At 40.6% G+C, this 18,905-nt stretch overlaps 1 protein-coding gene across 8 annotated transcripts in view; it reads left to right on the top strand.

The window, feature by feature from the left end:
• Positions 1-10,710: 10,710 nt before the first annotated feature.
• The window catches only part of KIAA0319 (KIAA0319 ortholog), a 57,534-nt gene continuing 49,339 nt past the window's right edge, over positions 10,711-18,905 (top strand). For 6 of the 8 annotated variants that reach the window (XM_064665933.1, XM_064665929.1, XM_064665921.1 and 3 more), the window contains exon 1: positions 10,878-11,033. The gene's annotated coding sequence lies outside the window, so the exon portion shown is untranslated. Of the gene's footprint in view, positions 10,726-10,877; positions 11,034-15,574; positions 15,658-18,905 lie in introns of those variants that run through there. The other 2 variants (XM_064665904.1, XM_064665912.1) reach the window with 2 other exon arrangements.

Below are 18,905 nucleotides of genomic sequence, written 5' to 3'. Positions count from 1 at the left end.
CAAGTCAAGATTGCAGGGGTATAGTCCTTCTCTGTAGTGCAGTTATATGTAATGAATTTTGTTTACCACAGCATTTGAATCCTGAAGACATAATCAGTGGAGTTCTTTGAGTTAACCAATAACTAAAATGTATAACTAATACATTAGTTATAAAAGGAGAGGATGCTCACCAAAGCTATGAAATGTAAAATGGATATGGCATAACTACATTGCCTGAAATAAAGCAGTTGAGTACCTTCTGGCAAATGATAGGAATATCCTTATCTTAACCATATTGTAGAATTCCAACCCAGACCATGGGTTCCAGAGATGGAAAGAGAATAAGAGTAGAGTGCTTTCTACAGTCAAGGTCAATATTACCTTACCAACAGGGAAAATCTCCTGCACTGTACAATAACTACTTGTTAAAAAGAATCAAAAGTACTTGCAAATGTCTGCTGCGATATTTAAGCTGAGAAAATGAGACAAAACTGCCTAGAAATGTAAAAAGGGACAGAATAGGAAGTGCATTTAGCTAGGTTTAATTTTTCTGCCCAGAAAATTGTGAAGAGAGCTTTATGTCGACATTCATATGTTTAAATATCTGAACTGCATGGAAAATACACAGTTGAAAAAATTAAACTGAAACTGAACTCTTAATGATCTACATCAGATTGTATGTAAAAAATAGATGCTATTTGTAATTTTGAAGTTCATATATATTAAAAAATCCCTGTATTTTCATTACAACACAATTCTCTAAGATCTTAGCTTTTAAGTTCTTTCAAACTGAAAAAAATAAAAATACCTACACTTTTCAAACATCACAATCTGCTGCAAATTAATCACTTTTTATCTTGTAAAAACTCAAAAATTGCTACAGTGAGATAAAGCAGATTTTATCATTCTAGTCACAATAATATTTATTTTTTAAAAGACAAAGAAAACCCCTTCTGAGTATTGTTGCTGTCTGAAATGACAGATCACATTCCTCAAGCAGAATGGGACTGAAAAAACCCCACCTTTCCTCCGACAAAAGAGAAAACTTTAATTTTTTTATGGATGTTCATCTTCTGCTGTAAATTCTAGAAATCCTGAGAATTAAGTATCTAAATAAAATCTTGAATTGTTTCTGTTCTGTCTTGAAAGCTGTTCTTGTAAAGGGACAACTCTTTATTTCCTTTTCTATGACACTTTGTTTCAATCACGGATACTTTTTTCATATCCATACAGGATATTTTTAGTAATTTCTACCTATTATTAAGCACATATTCTTGATAATAACTTTTTAAATGTACAAAATGTATGCAATAAATAGAAATGGCTTTCATTTCTGAAACATACACTATCCTTCTAAAGGTGGATAAAGTTAATGGTTAGTCTTACCATCTGCTTAGGAATATAATAAATTCCAGAGACCCAGAGTTTGCTGTTCAAAATATTATACTGCAATTTTAAATGGTTGACCATTCTTATAGTAAGATATTACAAAAGCTATGAGGGGAGTCTGATTAGCTGCAGAAGAAGTAAGCTTGTTTGGGTTTTTTTAGTACAATTAGGTATTTCTTTTGTCAAATTTCCTTCTTTTTTCTTCTTTAAACAGATTTTACCAACTTACCTCAAAGTCTGAGTTTTGAGTTTGTTAGCTGATTAAAAATGCTAGTAGCAGGTGAGTAAACATATCCATGAAGAGATTTGCAAATTTATAATCATCATACATTATTTAGGACCTAATTAAATAATATTAACTGTAGTTGAGGAATGACTTCTTAAGCTACCAGTGTTATAAACCTACGGCATTAAAATTACATCTGGAATTTATTAGAATGTTGCAAGTTTTATGTGAAAGCTAGTCCCCAAAACACTCTGAATCAAGCAGAAAACATTCCAGTAACACTGTCGAAAGTGTTGATAGAAAGCATAGAGCTAAAGCTTTAGGCTTGACCTGAACACAAAAATAAATTCTGGATGTTTAGCTCTAACATTAGGGAATTTTTGAGTCCAGGATTTTCATGTGACTTTCAAGAGCTGGCTGAAATCACCTTTCTAGAAGAGTTACACTCTAGTCTGTGGAACATGCTTCTGTGCATTGGAAAACACCTGCATAGAATATATATGCAGAATTTCAGCAATACTGAAGAAAAGCAAGAATATGCTGCACAGTGCCTGCCTGTTCAGGGTATCAAATGTTTCTGATGCCTCTTCTGAGTCACTGCTTTGAAAATTCAACCTCCCTATGCTTCTACCAAGTTGTGGGGGTTTGAAGCCTTAGAGCTTTGTAACTTTTCCTCAACAGATGATATGGAAACTAAGAGCAAACACAGGTTCAAAGGGAACTTGGGTACTCATAGACTAGAAATACACAGAAATATCACAACAGCTTACAAACAGTGAGACAAAACCAGCTAGATGCTGGGCAAATGTATAAGCTACGTTGTATACTTTCCCTAGTTGCCTGCTTTTGGCAAGAAAAAGGGACAGAGTACTACACTAGATGAACCTTTGGTTTGACTGTGCTTATGTAAGAAATATTTGACATATAATTTTAACAGTCAGCTCACTCACATAAAGGAGAGTACGAGTGAGTGTTACATGAAAGATTCTGCTCAAGATAAAATTATACTGTGAGATCCAAAAATACTGGAACTTCAGTGTGACTAACTGAAAATAACTTGGATTTTCTATTCTGAGCCCCACATCACTCCCTGTAATTATAAACAGTACAGTGATAGGGTTATAAAAATGGACCGTGATGACACCATTTCTTTTTTCAAAAACCTCTATCTGCTTTAATATCTCTATTCCAGTTAGCTATTTTTTTAGGAAAAGTGGCCTTGCAGGACAATTTCTGGTTGAGTACCTTTGCCAACATGGGCCAGAGGTCATGGAGCCAGCTGACAAACCAGAAATGCAGTAGGGACAGTCATTTTATTATAATGAAATGTGCAGAAACCATGACTGTGTTTAATTCCTCTGTTTCCACAGCTGACTTGCTCAAAAGGATTGATTAACACCACCAACTGTTGCAAGCGACAGTGACAAACTTTCAAAACATGAGGGAAAGACTTCAGGGATCAGAAGGGCAAGAGCCCCTGTCCCACCTTCTGTCGGCACCACATACCCTTCCACCCCTCCTGCCACCTTGGGGCCTGAATGCCTGTCCTGGGCTTTTTGGGCAGTGCACTGTGCCCTTGGGGTACAGTCAGCTAGGGCACGGGGATTATCACAGAATCACAGAATATTCTGAGTTGGAAGGGACACATCAAGATCATTGAGTCCAACTCCTGGCCCTATGCAGGACACCCCAAGAATCACACCATGTGCCTGAGAGTGTTGTCCAAATTCTTCTTGAAGTCAGACAGGCTTGGTACTGTGACCACTTCCCCAGAGAGCCTGTTCCAGTGCCCAACCACTCTCTGGGTGAAAAACCATTTCCTCATATCTAACCTAAACCTCCCTTTAGTCAGCTTCATGACATTTCCTGGAATTCTGTCACTGGTCACAAGAGTGAAGAGATTGGTACTTGCCCCTCTGCTTCCCCTTGTGAGGATGTTGAAGACCACAACAAGGTCTCCCCTCAGTCTCCTCTTCTTCAGGCTGAAGAAACCAAGTGATCTCAAGCTGCTGCTCAAAAGGCTTCCCCTCCAGATCCTTCATCATCCTTATGGCCCTCCTTTGGATGTTCTCTAATACCTATATGTCTTTTTTTCTATTGCAGTGCCCAAAACTGCACACAATATTCAAGGTGAGGTTGCATCAGTGCAGATCAGAGTGGGACAATCCCCTCCCTCGACCGGCTGGTGATGCTTTGCCTGATGCCCCCCAAGACATGGTTGGCCCTCCTGGTAGCCAGGGCACTGCTGACTCATATTCAGCTTGCCATTGACCAGGACCCCCAGTGCTTTCCACAGCGCTTCTCTCCAGCCTCTCGTTCCCTAATCTATACACACAACCTGGATTGCCCCGTCACAGGTGCAGAATCTGGCACTTGCCCTTGTTAAACTTCATATTGTTGGTGATTGCCCATCTCTCTCATTTGTCAAAGTCTCTCTGCAGAGTCTCTCTGCCTTCAAGGGAGTCAACAACTCCTTCCAATTTAGTGTCATCAGCAAATTTACTTAGTATTCCTTTGAGTCATGTGTCCAAGTCATTAATGAAGGTGTTGAAGAGAACTGGAATGAGGACAGAGCTCTTTGGAACCCCAATAGTGACTCATGCAATAGGTTGCTCATGCCCTACAGCCATGGGCCTCTCTGCTGCAGTAGGTCATGGCATGTAAGTACAAATGTAAGATCACAGGGACATTTGGATTGAGGATAGGGTTACTCAGTCTGAAATAACCCTTCCTCTTAGATCAGGAGCCCTGGTCACCTCCTGGCCTCAATGAGCTGCCCAGGTGTAAAGAAAAGTCACATCTAGACACAGCTTTTCATAATTTTTGGCTTTTTGAAGGGCAACTATGATATGACAATTGAAATAACATTTTAAAGGAACTATTCTTAACATACACAAAAAGCTTCTCAGCACTAACACTCAGCTTAGAAACATCATTGTAAAGTCTCATGACAGCTAAGACAGAAAATTCAGTATTTGATTTATTCGCTTATGTTCCCAAAAACTAAAAGCTCATAAAATCCTAAGATATATACTGCTTTTTATGGAACAGCTCTCAAACATACCAGCAATAGAGAAGACTTGAGGTCCTCTTTTTTTTCCTTTCATTTTGAAAAGATTTTTGTTTGCTTAGACTTTCAAGGAAATTATGATAGAGAACAGCGGGATTTAACCTTGTTTGTGGTTTCCCACATTGCCAAACTGTGTCTTTTATACTTGTCTTTCCTACCCTTTTGTCCTATGTGATTTTTTTTACTAGGAATGAGTCTGATGTTAAATTAAATTACTTCCTCCAGTGTAAGTGACTGGGGACATTTCAGTGCTGAGATGTGGGACTGTGATTTTAATTATACCAGTGGCATGAAATTTGGAAATGTAATCATTAGTGCCATATGATGCAAAAAAACCAGTCTAATTAAGACTCACAATGTCAGTTCATATGTACTGGCATTTTTAAGGAGTTACTTCTGTACTAGTTACCTCTCTGTATCAGTAACTTTGCTGGAGCAAGTGTTCCCTGTTCTCCTACAGCTGGTTGTGAGTGACAATGCCAGCACAAGTGCTCACGCCTTCTGATTTGGTATATGTTCTCTTCTTCCCTGCTAAGAGGAAAGAAAAGCCCTGAGGTTTGTTTTCATTGCTTACAGCTCCCATGCCTCCCTGGTAGTTGCAAAGGATTCATGGGGAAGGTGAAAATGGGCTGGAAATTTAACACCCAAGGATCCCAGAGAAAGGGAAACCACAATAAACTCATCCTTTGTCTGAGAAACACCAGTTTACATGGACTCCTACATTATGGCTACTTTTGTTTATCTGTGTACCTTCTGGGCTATTTTGAAAGAAAGGGAAAATTATAATAATGGCTGGTGTTGTAGGACAGGTTTTTAATTTGGAGAAGAAAGAAAAGAAAAAAGAGGGTTCAGACCTGTGTGTGACTTGGCATAATGCTTAAACTTCAGATCCATTTCTAGCATTGACTAACTGATCCCTCCTTTGATTGGCAGCGTTTCTTAACCTTTGAAATAGTTAGTGGGGGTGTAATATTTTTATTAGTTACAAGCAAAGTCATAACACTTTGTAAGAGACAATTCATTTTTCTAATTACAAAGACAGGCAAGAAGAAGATTATATTTGGTGTAATTAGAGGTTAGTCACTCTTCCAGAATGAGGAAATCATGTATACAGCTTTTAGAACTCTACTTGAACTACAATAAAAGCAATTATATTTAAAAAAAAATTAGGAGGGCATAAAAGCTGAATGTTTTATTGACTATTGAATCCTAAGCAAGCATTACATCTTTAATTAAATACACTTTAAACCACTTAATAAGTACTCAAATTGCTGACAGTCAAGTGTCAGAGACCTTATATCAATTTGCCTCTTACACTGGTATATAGCTGCTGAATATGGCAACTAAAACTGGTAAAAACCCACCATAAATATTTAAAGAGATAAAACCAGAAAAGTAAAACCAAACAAAGTATTTATTAGGCTACAACTTGGAATTTGAATTCCTTTCCTGATTCAGTGATACGTTATGGAAACTATACATCCCAAAGCACTTACACAAACACAGGAATATAAGAAAATCCTCTCCTATTGATAATCAATGACAACAATGAACCTTGAAAAAAAATCCTGTACTATCAGAAGCATTATTTTATTAAGGATCCAGGCAAAGTTTTAAATACTTGTACATCAAAATAGCTTGAAATTACTGAAACAGAACAGATATAACAAAATAAGGAAATGTTAAACATCTGTGGAACTAAATAATAATGAGATTGATTTAAGAAAAAGAAGCAAACCACAGTAAAAAAAGAAAATCATGTTATCATGATTAAAAGTATACACCTAAAGAACATTTATGCTCTTAAGTATAGAAAAAATTCTGAATTTGTAAGTAATAAAAATCTGTTTTACAACGAGGAAGCACATGGACAATTTAAACTATAAATCTCACACATCTTATAAAGGCTTGAATGTCAATTGTATACAAGGACAAAGAAGACATATCCAAAATTTCTGGACCTAAATACAGACACGATTGCCTGTACAGATCTTAACTGAGCAGTTAAAACAATGTAAAGAGTGGAAATCATCAACAAGAAGAGAAAAAAGATGGGAATAATTACACAGAAACATATGAGTGGGTTTTGATCAGTAATTGGCATGATTTTCTGTATCAGCTCAATGTGATTTGAAAATCTCGATAAGGTTCCTGATATCACATTTGTGTTTTGGTGTGTTTTTACCCAGCAGGAGGTAATTCAATACAAAATCCTACTGAAGACATGGTGAATGCAAATGCTACCATAAAATGCCCAGTGCAGGTAAACCCCAAGCAGGGGTTACAGAGTGACTCTGCCTAACTTCACTAAGAGTACAAACAAAGACTAACTAATAAAGTTTCATAAATAGTAGTTTTTTATTTCTCAGAAATCTGGCTTGTTGTGGAACATCAGCCCAGTGAAAACCAAACCCCAGAGACAGAGAAGCTGTCGGTGTAATGCTGTCATTTCAGTAAGGCTGAGAAATCAGGACATTTAAACGGAAGATGCAGTGGGCAGGAATGTTGCCACATTATAGCTCAAATGAAAAAATGTTGTAGAACTACAGTTTAGATTAAGAAAAAGGGTAAAAGTACATCTGCCTCAATGAAAGATAACATACTTCAACAACAGAAAAGAAGAAAGGATTACACCATGTCACTCTAACCTTTTGCACTCTTACTAGATTTCCTGATACTGTCCCTGATGAGACAGAGAGATAATAAAAACCTACTTAGACATCATTTGTCAAGGCAGAAGCTTTACCTGGGCTGGCAGTAGAAAAAACATGTGAGGTTTTTTCTGACAAAAAACCTGACATGCTGGAGAGTTGTGGCCAAGAAGGAGAACTCACCTAATTCTAGCTTTCAAAAATTCTTAAAATTATTGAGGAATCAAAAAAAAAATCTGTCTCAGATGCCTTGAAGGTGAATACTACTCTCTTTTTCAGTGTTGGCAGACACTCCTTTGAACAGAAACAGATCAAGTTGTTTTACCTGTTTAAGATGGAAGGTGGGAAAAGGGTATTTTCAGAAAAGCACAATACAATCTAATAAGGGTTAAGTAATGTTACCAAAGTAGCATATGTCCCAGTAGCATATTCTTTTGAAATAAATGTTACATGGAGAACTTCAGAGAGCTGCTTTAGCAAACAAGGCAAGAGCGGGAAGGAGAACAGGGTGCAAGGGGACTGGGAGGGCCATGCCAGCCACCTGCTACAGGAGAAACCTCCCTGTATGCCACAGTAATGTTATGTTGTGCCTCAGGCCAGGGCTTCCCTGTCACAGCAAGAAACTGCTCATATGGTCCACTTGGCCGTGGTGGGGGATACGTGTCAGAGGCAGTCTCCAAAATGACCCTGGATATCTGGCAGTGAGTTAGTTGTCCAGGGTGATGACAGCTTCACAAGGCTTTTGTCTGATCAAATGAATGCACTTAGTGTGGGAAGGCAGCTGGAGGTAACCAGATCAACATTTACCTAGAAGGCTACATTTTGAACTTTTAATGATTTTCAGATACCATTACAGCACGCTGAGCCTATTACTTTGTGAGGGTTAAGCGTATTAATCTATCAATGATATGAAAGGCAAGAACTGGCTCAGCAAGAAAATACCATCTTATCGTCAGCCATCTGCAGCGAACCCGCCTTCACGGTCTGTTTCACCATTTCATGGCATTTCTGAAGTTTGCAGACTGTGAACAGGCACCAGGTGCTGCTGCTGGTTTATCAAATGGGAGCTGTTTGCTCTGATGCCTTTGCCCTTGTGTAGGACTAGCTGCATCCTGTGCATTTAACAGAGAAGACAATCTGGAAAGTCAAGGGACTGGATCAGCTACTCCTGTGCAGAGAAAGCAGAGGGACAGTTACTGCTTTCATCCTTTTCACCCCGTTTTCATTAAGGTAGTGGTAGATACCTCCTAAGGGGACATGCAGAGGAGTTGTCTCTATGCTGTGCTAAGAAGTCTTTTGCATACCTGCACAGATCTTTCAAAAAGCACTAACATTGAGCATACAAGTGAAAAATATTTCCTGCAGAGAAAATAATTACAAAAAAATTGTGCCACTATATCTGGTGCTTCTACAGTCAGTAAAATTAGGATCATACAACCACGTGAAGCATTGGAGGACAATCCTCTTCCCCCACTAGGTGACTAAATCAACCCCCAGTGCTCACAGGAAGGCTGCAAGACATGAGAAATGGGACTGCCACAAAGGAAAGATAGGCAGGCTTCCTCTCTCCACATACATGTCCTCTTCCAAGTCAAGTAGCAGTGGTCAACAATGGCAAAAATATAGCAGTCTTCTCATTGATACTTTTCTGTCATTATTAGAATAATTTTTAGGAATTCTCACAATCCTTTTTCACTTGAAATGAGCAGACTTCAGTCTCTATAAGCTGGCCAAAACAGCCAACACATGGAAATCACAGAAACTGAGGAATCAAAATTGGCATAACAATATAGCAAAAATATATTTAAAACAATGTCAACACACAGTTCCTTTATGCTTTTCCATATATATTTAAAAGCAATCCACTATTACAGTTCAGAGATTTCACTCGTGCTTTATAGAGCAAAAACCTGAGTTATGAGCTCCCTACACTGAGGAAGATTTAAGTAGGCTCAGGAAATGTCATATAGACCATTGTTAAAAACAGATAGTAAAGTGGGAATCAGATGAGGCGGTAAAAGCTGTTGTATGCCCAAGAGATAACATTTTTACATCTTTACATCTTTAGAACAATTTGTTTTCATCATCCTGTACTACCTGCAAAATACTATTTACCCCGAGTTAAGCATTGGCAATTCATTAAAGACTAAACAGAACTGGCAATACGGTACAAGTTGAACAGAGGATACAGGACCTTGACAGGCTGGTGCAAATCAGCATGAAACCTTTGCATGTAAAGTTTGAAATTCGCTGCTCTTTGCATCTTATTTCTCTTAGAAATGAAATTGCTTGTTCTAAAACGTTGCTGAGATGGACAAAATCCATTTCTCAAACGGCACGTGGGCTTTGGTGTTAAGTAGAAAAATGCCTCTTTCCAAATGTAAATTGGTCTATTATTTTGGAGTGGAGCTGTAAAAATCAAAGAAACAATCAACAAACCATTTCTGCATGTTCTGATCGCAACATGGCTCTCAGCAGAAAATGTGAATGAGGCAAGAACTAGGATAGAGCAAAATCAAAGACATGGAAATGCTGACTATTTTATTAAAAAGCTGTGCTGAATAAGCTATGGGTGCTCTTATAGAGGCTTCAAACTGAGATATTTGTCATTAGGATGTAGGACTTTGCCAGATGAGCAGCATTGGATCCCAGGCCCAGTGTTTTTCAGATATCTGGAAAGGTAAGGAGCAGAAGGACGGTAGAATGAGGATGCGTGGACTAGGGGCTTGCCCCAGCACAACCATACCAGACAGCTGCTAGCCTCCTGCAGCCAGTCCCCGTGCAGCCAGTCACTGTGGAAAATCCCTACCAGGGGTGACAGCGTCGCCAAAACATTGCACGTGGAAACAGAGCAGCCAAAAGCCGTGCAGGTGGCAAGGGTATGGGGACCTGCACGAAGCACAACAATACAGACGCTGTGGGATCCCACTTTCGAGGCCCCTTGGCAGACCAACCGCGACACCACGGTACCCAGAGTGGGGTGGTGCAGAGGGCTCGGCTGCCTTCCCACTACACCTTGTTGGTCCAACACCTTCAGACCCTGTGCTTAAAGTCTTCAGACCTCGGAGACGTCCTGCTTGCTCATCTCCAGCAGCAGCACCGAGGTCGCGTCTGTGGAGAGTAAAACCTCTCGGTATAGCACTGTGGACGGTAACACGGCCCCACAGCAGCCGGGTCGCGGGTGGATCGGGACACCCGTGCCGCGGCCGCCGAGGGGGCTGCGCCTCTCGCTCTCCCCCGCGCCCCCTCCTCAAGATGGAGGCGCGGCACCTCCTCGCCTTACCGCCGGCAGGAAAACACCCCCCCAGTCCCTCTTGGGATGGAGCTGGACCAACCCTTCGGTGGCAGGGGAGCCGCCTCCCCCCCCCCTCCTCTGCCATTCCCAGGGGTGCTGCTGCTGCTGCCCACAGGTGTGGCTCCCTCCCGGGGCGGGGACTCGGAGCCGGGGCAGCGGCAGCGGCGGCGGGCGGTGCGTGCCCGGGGGGTGTCTGTGGGCAGTGATCCTGCGCGGAATGCGGCGGCCGTCCCCTGGGAGCGGTGTGGAGGGACGGCGCCTGCTCCTGAGTCAGCAGCGGGAGGAGGCGGGCGGCACTTCGCCGCCCTGCCCGGTCCGCCGAGCGCCCCCGCCCCGGCCCCGCTCCCAGCTGCCGGCGCCGAGCGCCCGCGGGAGGAAGGGGGCGGCGGGGCCGTGCCGGCTCCTGCCCTCCTTCGCCTCCAGGTAGGATCGCTGCCGCGGCCTGGGCGGAGGTGGGCAAGGGGCGGAAAACGGAGCCGGTGCTCCCCGAGCTGGGCGCTTGGGCAGCCGCTCCCGGCGAGGCGCAGACTGGGCTCCGGGGGAAAGAGAGCCCTGCACGGCTGTGAGCGCCGGGCTGGAATGCTACGGGACAGCGGTAGCGATGAGCCATCCGGTCTTGCAGGGAGCTCTCCCTCCCTGCCTCCTTCACTCCACCGTCTGCGTGTGGCAAAGTGTGTGTCCTGTGCGACCTGTTAGGCCGGGAGCGTGGGGAGGTACAACAGTCGGCTGCATTGGGGGAACGTGTGTGTGTGTTTTGGTGTTTAATTTGCAGATATATTTATTTATGTATATATAGAAAAATAAGTGTTTTAGTATGAAGGATCAGTTTCGATAGGATGGTTCCTAATGCGTGTGCATTTAGCTGTGTCTGATCTGAGCTCAGAAATCATAGGTTTATGTTGTTCTCCATGTATATATCTATCTATATCTCTCTCTATATACATATCTTCAAGGAATGTAAGAATATTACTCTTGCTAAGCTGCTCTCCAGTCTTCTGTCAAAGTGTGTGTTTGTTACAGCCCAGATGTGTCTGCTGAGCATGGTGCTTACGTGTAGTATGTGAAGTGCTTTGTCAGGTTGCATTCTGAGCAGTAGAGCAGAGCTTAAGCAGAAGAAAGTACTAAGTGTGATTTTTATATATCGCTGCAGTTTTGGGTGTTACCTGCATCGATGTTGCTATACAAAACCAGGAGACAGTTCCATCCTCCTGACCTGCTTCAGGAGCCTATTGCAGAAAGCCTATGAGTAGTCAGACAGCTGAGGGAACAATATGAAGCCCAAACTCTTTTGCCCTCTGTTCCTCCCTATCTGTTTATAGAGTAGGAACACTCATGTTCCTCACACTGGCTGCATGACAAGTTAGTAGAGTTGATATATTAAACTCTTTGGGGTAGGTTCTGTATCTGTCTTTGCCTTTGCAATATCTTGTAGTAGAAGACTGGTTCTCAACCACACAACTCTAATAGATATTTGTTTTGTTTAATTATCCATTCCTTGTGTGGCAAGATTGACTGTTTTGGTTGATGTTTCCCAATTAGGCATTGTACTGAGTTAAATTTAAATCTTTAAAAACCTGGCATAATACAGAGTTAGTAAGTGATAGTGTCCATACTCACTTCGGTGGCTTAGATGATGGGAGGTAAGCTGCTCAAAATGTTGTACATCAAACTGTGTGTCTGAGTGGTGCAAGTAAGGTTAGAGTGTACATGTGCAAGCTTTGTAGGCTGATGCTTTTCCCTTAAGCACAAGGCAGTGGAGAATGCAGTATAACCTGGTTTTTACCTTATTTAAGATAATAGAGTTATGGTCGTGGTCTGTGGTTTCTTGCCCAGTTTAGTCTTTTCCCCACCATTTCCTCTGTGGAGTAATGTGATGGAGGGCTGGAGGAGCACTTCTGTAACACTTCTGAAAACTTCAAGTTCCACAGAAAACACATTCAAATGTGAATCTGTTTCATCTTCATTAGTTCCATATCAACTAGTTGCAATTCTAATGAGCTGCATGAAGTGAAAAAGTTTTGGTGACCTGGAGATGCCATAGTTTAATTCAGCTTTGTGTACAGATGATCTCTCAGCGTGTTGGTTTGGATGCTCTCTGAGCAGGCTGCCAATTTCAATAGTGTGGAGAGGGAGGAGTTACCATGGACAGGTTTCTGAACCTGTTTGTGAAGTCTCCATCAGAATTGCTTTAAAAACAGTTGATTCCTTCTGGTCCCCATGTGCACAGACACAGGATCTGTTTCAGGTGGAGCCCTTCAGACTCTTTCCAGCTCTACCTTCTGTGATGTTAAAGAAGGTTTGCTATGGACTTCTGGACATACCAGTTGTATGGACTTTGCTTAAAAATCTTTCCTTTAAGAAAGCATGTGGGAAAGGTTTATGCATGCTAGTTTTGATAGGGCTACTAAGTGTATATCCTTCAAGGGAAATTGGTGATTAAAGGTGGAGTTGTGATCAAGTGTTGTATATCCAGCAGTCTCCGATTTCAACACTGTAGAGAAAGCAGAGAACCACTGTAATGGATATTGTACCCATGGGGAGAAATCCTTCCTACTGTCAGGCAGTTAGCTTTCAATTTCTGTCACAGAGTGTCTTTCTGTACAAATTTATAATCTAATTTAATAGCAGATATAGTTACTTTTCCATTTCAGCACCTAATCTCTTCCTGAATGGTGCCACAGTATGATCTTTGAGTATTTTTCAGGATGATGTGACTTTATACTGAGCAGATTGGAATTGAGTCAGTCCGGTTGGAGATAATATGAATGTGGTGAATCTAATGCCAGTTTTCAGCTAGTTAGCCTTGGTGAAGGGGCAGTTTACAGGTTGTTTCCTGTCCTACTGCATTTTCTTTGATAAATCTGTCCTCTCTACTGTTTGTTAACTGTTCTGCATGTTGCAAGGAGTTCCCCTGGTTAAATATAGATGGGTTTTAGAGAAATAAAATGTGCTCAGTTATCTGAGATTGGGCTCCAGAAGTTTACATTTTAGGGGAGTGTGTTTACACACTTGTACTTTAGCTGTTTATAACAAGCAGGTAGGTTTCTGAACAGCAGATAAGGAAGATTTCTATGAATTTATATCTTGAGGTCAAATGAGGATTTTTCCATTGTCTTTCCATGTGCCTCTACATTTTTGCCACATAGTCCCCTCTTTCCACAGATTGCACTGATGGCATGACACATGGGCTACCATTTTCAATTACGGAAATTGGATGGCACATTTTTTGAGGGTGGGCCTGTAGACATTCAAAATACAGTTTTGTCTTCTCTGGCTTGGCTTATTTAACAGAAGTCATGAGAACTCAATTACCTGCTGGTAATCTGTTCTTCTCTGGTTGAAATCAGTCAATGAATGGATTAAAGAGTAGGTAAAAAAAAAAAGGAAAATCTCTCAAGTAAGCTTTTTCTCTATGGGAAAGCAGGCTAACAATGAAAATAAAAGTTGACATAGTCATGTGGGTGAAAGGACTTACCCCTTCATCCCCCACTTCCTTAGCTAAGAAAATGTGCTAATTTTTCTACTCTTACGTCAACACACAAGATTTAGATCTAGAAATGGATGTACAGCATCCAACTGCATTAAAAATCTTTTCCGGAAGGTGATAAAATACCAAGACACAAATGGAGATAGTGTTTATGTACTTCACTTGGAAGATTTGGGCTTTTCTGGCTATCTGCTGTTGTACCCACGCCCCTTATGCAAGCTCTTTTTCCTGCAGTGTGTGTGATTGTATCTCAGGTATTCAATACTCTAATCTCAGAAATGGATTAGCTTTGTTGGCATTAGTACTTACATTGCTTGATCCAGTCTCTGCCAGTCAATCTGTGAACAGCCCTTGAAAGCTATCATAAATTAGATGTACTTCTAAGTCCGGTTTTATAACACCATAGCGTAATACAAAAATATTATCTAAAATCCTAGAACGTCCATTTGAGTTCAAGTGTCAGACTATTGATGCTTCTACATGAGTGAACTTTGCTTTTCATGTAAGGGGAGTGAGTTCAGAGAACTTCTACAGTAAAACTTAAATTTTAATGTAGTAGTTTTTAATTGTCTTCCTCCACAATGTTTGCATCATGAGTACTATTACTGCTATAACGTCAAAGTAAAATCTACTAGTTAATTAAGTGCAAGAATTCAAATTGCACTGGATAATAACATAAAAGCTTTTGCAACCCTTTCTGTAGATGGTATTGCTTTGGCTGAAGTTATAAACTTGTTTTTTTCAAGACAACCTCATGTTTTATGTGACAGCTAGCCCCTACATTTCAGTAGCAAGTGCCTGCAATTTCCTTTGAACTGTGATCATTTCTGTGTTTGGCGCTTCTGAGATCACTGTCCAGGGTTCCTACATAGTATGTTTGCAAACTTGGATCTCCAGTCTGCAAATATTAGCTTTGATGCTTAGGTAGAGATCACTCAAGAAGAGTCAATTTTAATTTATTTTTTTTTAAGCATTAGATATTAAATAGCAGTATTAACAATTGCAACAGTTCAATTATCAATCTTTTAAATCCTAACAGTGACTTAAATGGGGTCAAGAGTTTGTCAGTATTTGAAGTCTTGACCAATCTATGAAAAACTGTGGATCTTGTGGTTTTAAATGGTGTGGCTTTCCCTGCAGTAGAGAGAGATTTATTTTTTTTCTACTGAAAATTGATACTTTTTCAATAATTACTGTAGTTCAGGGAATGGCACTTAAGGAAAAATTGTTAGAATCACAAGAACTGCAGTTCAAAATGATGGTTTGAATCAATTAATACTTCCTTTTAATTTGAGGACTTAGATTCTAAGTGGAAAAAAATGCCGTTAAGTTTCAGCCCAGCATTACGGTCAAGTGGGTTTTTTGTGTAGTTTTAGTATAGTCATTTTTGACCTTGAACAAGTGCAAAATAAATACATTTTTCTGTTCTGTGCGCTTATATGATCCAGATTAAACTATGTGATTGTCTTTCTTCCAGCTCTCCTTATAATTTACCCGAGCTTCTCCAGAAGCATCAACCTACACCTGCAAATTGTACCTCTGCTGCATAAGGATGCCTCGGTATCTTGTTGGAGCTCACAGTGAGGTGCAGCGTGCTGTGTGTAATAGCATTCTGTCATAATGGCACTTGAACTAGGCAGTCGATTGAGACCACAAGACTTTGTCACAGGCCTTCAGTCAGCTGTTGGGCAGTAGAAACTTTGAGTTCTGCAAGCTGAAAAAAATTTCAACCACCTTTTATGCATTTTCTTCTGTGATCTGTGTTCCTGTTGAAAAAAAACTAATTATATAGTGGAAGAAACTAGATAGAGAAATTCTGAAATACCCTTCATAGGAGGCTTAGGACAGGCTAAATAAAAATCCAGAGGATGATGTAAGGATGCTTTGTCTTTCCTCTGTGCTGTGGAAGGGTCAAGATACCATCTTGTTCCTTCAATCTCTTCCTTTCCAGGTCTGACTTAATTTTCATTGCGGAGTACATATTCGATATTGCTTCACTTATCAGTTCTCTCTGCTATGTCCTTGTGAAAATAGAAAACATGGGGACGAAAGTATGCTGGTTTGGAGAAATTATTCAGTAGTTTGACTGCCTTCTGAAGGGACATATTTTGATTAGTGGAGAGTGCGGGGCTCTCAAGTATCTGACAATCTCATTCTGTGCTACTGACTTTTCCTGAGAGTTAGCTTTTGGTTAGTTCCCCCTTCTTGCTGGGCTGGCTGACCTCAGGGTTATACAAATGTTTGTATTGCAAATTAATAACAATCCTGAAATATTCTGACCTTTTACAATTAATACTGTATGCCATAATAAAATGTAAATCCAGAGTCTGTTAATAGTATTTTTATTTCTCAGCAGAGTAGTTCCACCATTCATTGGTGGGTTTAAAATATTCTGTCCTTCCTTGTAAATAGCTCTTGACACCATATACCCCTGCTAACTCTCTCACCTTTAGGATTTCCACTACTGTTTGCTCTTTCCACAGCAATTGTAATAAAAGCTCCTTAAATCTTGTAGAATAAAATTGCTCTTTCTGTGAAACACTGCAGCTCTGTCTTTATTTGTCCAGTTGGTGTCACTTAGCAGTTTACAGAGCTGTGAATACCAGTGGAGCTAGTGGAGCAGGTAGCCTATCCAGCTTAACATGGCAGGGTATTTTCAGCTATTCAGTTTGGTTTTCTATCATGGTTAACTTGTTGTTTGTGCCCTGGACTTGACCAAGGAAATTGATGTAGAGTTGAGATGTAATGCCAGTCTAATGTAAGCCTTCACCAAGGGCTCCCTGTGAATCCCCTCTGAATAAAGCAGAGAGATATTTGCAATTATTGCTGTATCCTGAGGCTGCAATAACTTTCCATCAGTAGTCATGGTGGTTTTTTTCAAGTATGGGTACCTATTGTTAGAAAATAGTGTGAGGGGAAGGTGACTTTGCACAGGTCACAAGCATTGATGACTCTGCAATATCTTCCACATCTGCTGAAGGGCTTGAAAATTATCTCCTTTATTTAGATGCCTAACCTGTGGCTGTTTTGATGATGTGTGTTCATACAGTATGTGTTATTGTTAGAACTCCTAGTGTCTACACATGTCCTGAATTATTCTCTGTATTATTAGGGAAAAATGCTACTGGCCTGAAGTTTTATTTTTCTTTCTTCTGCAGTATTTATACAATGTTAATGCTCAGCTCTTGAGTAATTGTCTTGGGTGTTAGTGCAGGTACAATAACTGATGAAATAACTGATGAAATTTAAATTCTTCATGAGAGGTGGGCTTCCCAAAGGATTGTCTTGTATTATGTTTAATAGAAATGTTGGCATATATGCATGTGTGTATACATATATATATATGTATAGAGACACTTTCATTAAGTGAACATTACCATGTGTTCATTTACTCAGCCAGCCTGCTTTATATAAGAGATACTGTCAGTTCAAATATGTGGGGCTTGTTTTACCTCTGGGTTGAGTTTCAGATACTGTTTCAGTGTTTATTTTGGCATGTTGCCTGGCTGTGCTAATGACCAGAAGGACAAGAAGGCAAGAAGCCCCTGCCTGCCTTTACCCCTAGTGACAGTGTGGCTGGGCCCAGCGTTCAGGGCACTCGCTCTCCTCGAGGTTTCTGCTGCCTGGCTTTGCTCTCTGACTGCCTTCATGACACCACTTGTTCTTGTCTCTGATTTTGTAAGAGTGCAGGCATTCTGCTACACCTTTTGTAGGGCACCAGCATACTGCCTTATGCTCTATTTGCCGTTTCAGGGCTGTAGGATTCAAATGTATTCCCAGACACAGGTAATTCAGTCCATACAAATTCTTATGGTTATAGTCCTGGCCTAATTAGGTGTAGGAAGTGGCAATATAGTTCTGCTTGGCTGATTCCTTTCTGTCTCTGAGGGAGAAAGTTACTTCATTCTGCATTAAAGCTAAGATGAAGCAATATGTAGAGTGAGATTTAGGGTGGAGAAGGGGGGGAAAATATTGGCAGTTCCTTTTCCTTGGAAAGCTGTTGTTCTTCATTGTGTTATCTACGAGAAGATGTTGTGGTCCTGATCAGGAACTGCATATGTTTAAAAGATGGTGAAGTTGAAATGTTTGTATAGAGGGATCAGTTCAGAATTCCCTCTTATTCTCTTGGCTAGAGCACTACCAGAACCTGCCAGCTGGACCAGAAGAACATAGCTTTCAGAGTAAGGCAGCATATGGATAATACGTGTCTATTTTTACCATACCTGCTTCTCAAGGCTGCCATCCCTCTTCTAGCTAAGAGTTCAAGTCAGACTTGAACTCCTAAGAGCCAAGAAATGCCAAAGTAATTACCAGCAATGCTGGCTGCTTGTGTTGTTATAAAAATAACAGGCTTTGTGATATCAGTGAAGGATAGAGATTCAGCTAGCAAATTAATCTTGCGGCCTGAGTTATTTTTAACTGCTGGAATCTAATGGCTTGCTATGTTCTTTAAAATTTAATGTCTTTTGTGTTTGTGTGATGAAATTTGCAGTTGTGGGGAACAGAACAGTGTCATGAGGATGATAAGGGCAGCATTGGATGCATACACTGCAGCAGTGTTTATTGTTTTAACAGTTCAAGAAGGCATGCGGTGTCTGGTAGCTTTGTTCTCATCTATGGGTCAGAAGCTGTGCACTGAATTGTGACTTTGTGTACTTTGTGTCTGAGCCTGATCCTAATATCAGGAAACACAAGCTAGCGTTGCAGTGAATGCAAACTCTTTTATTATGTGGAAATTAAACATCAATAGATGTGGAGCCACAAAGAAGCGCGGGAGGACACAGTGCTGCTTTTGTGCATTCACTGTA

Source organism: Pseudopipra pipra, chromosome 1, assembly GCF_036250125.1.
Source record: "Pseudopipra pipra isolate bDixPip1 chromosome 1, bDixPip1.hap1, whole genome shotgun sequence".
Lineage (NCBI taxonomy): Eukaryota > Metazoa > Chordata > Aves > Passeriformes > Pipridae > Pseudopipra > Pseudopipra pipra.
Note: the sequence above shows the minus strand (reverse complement) of the source record. Positions and strands in the feature narration are given on the sequence as shown.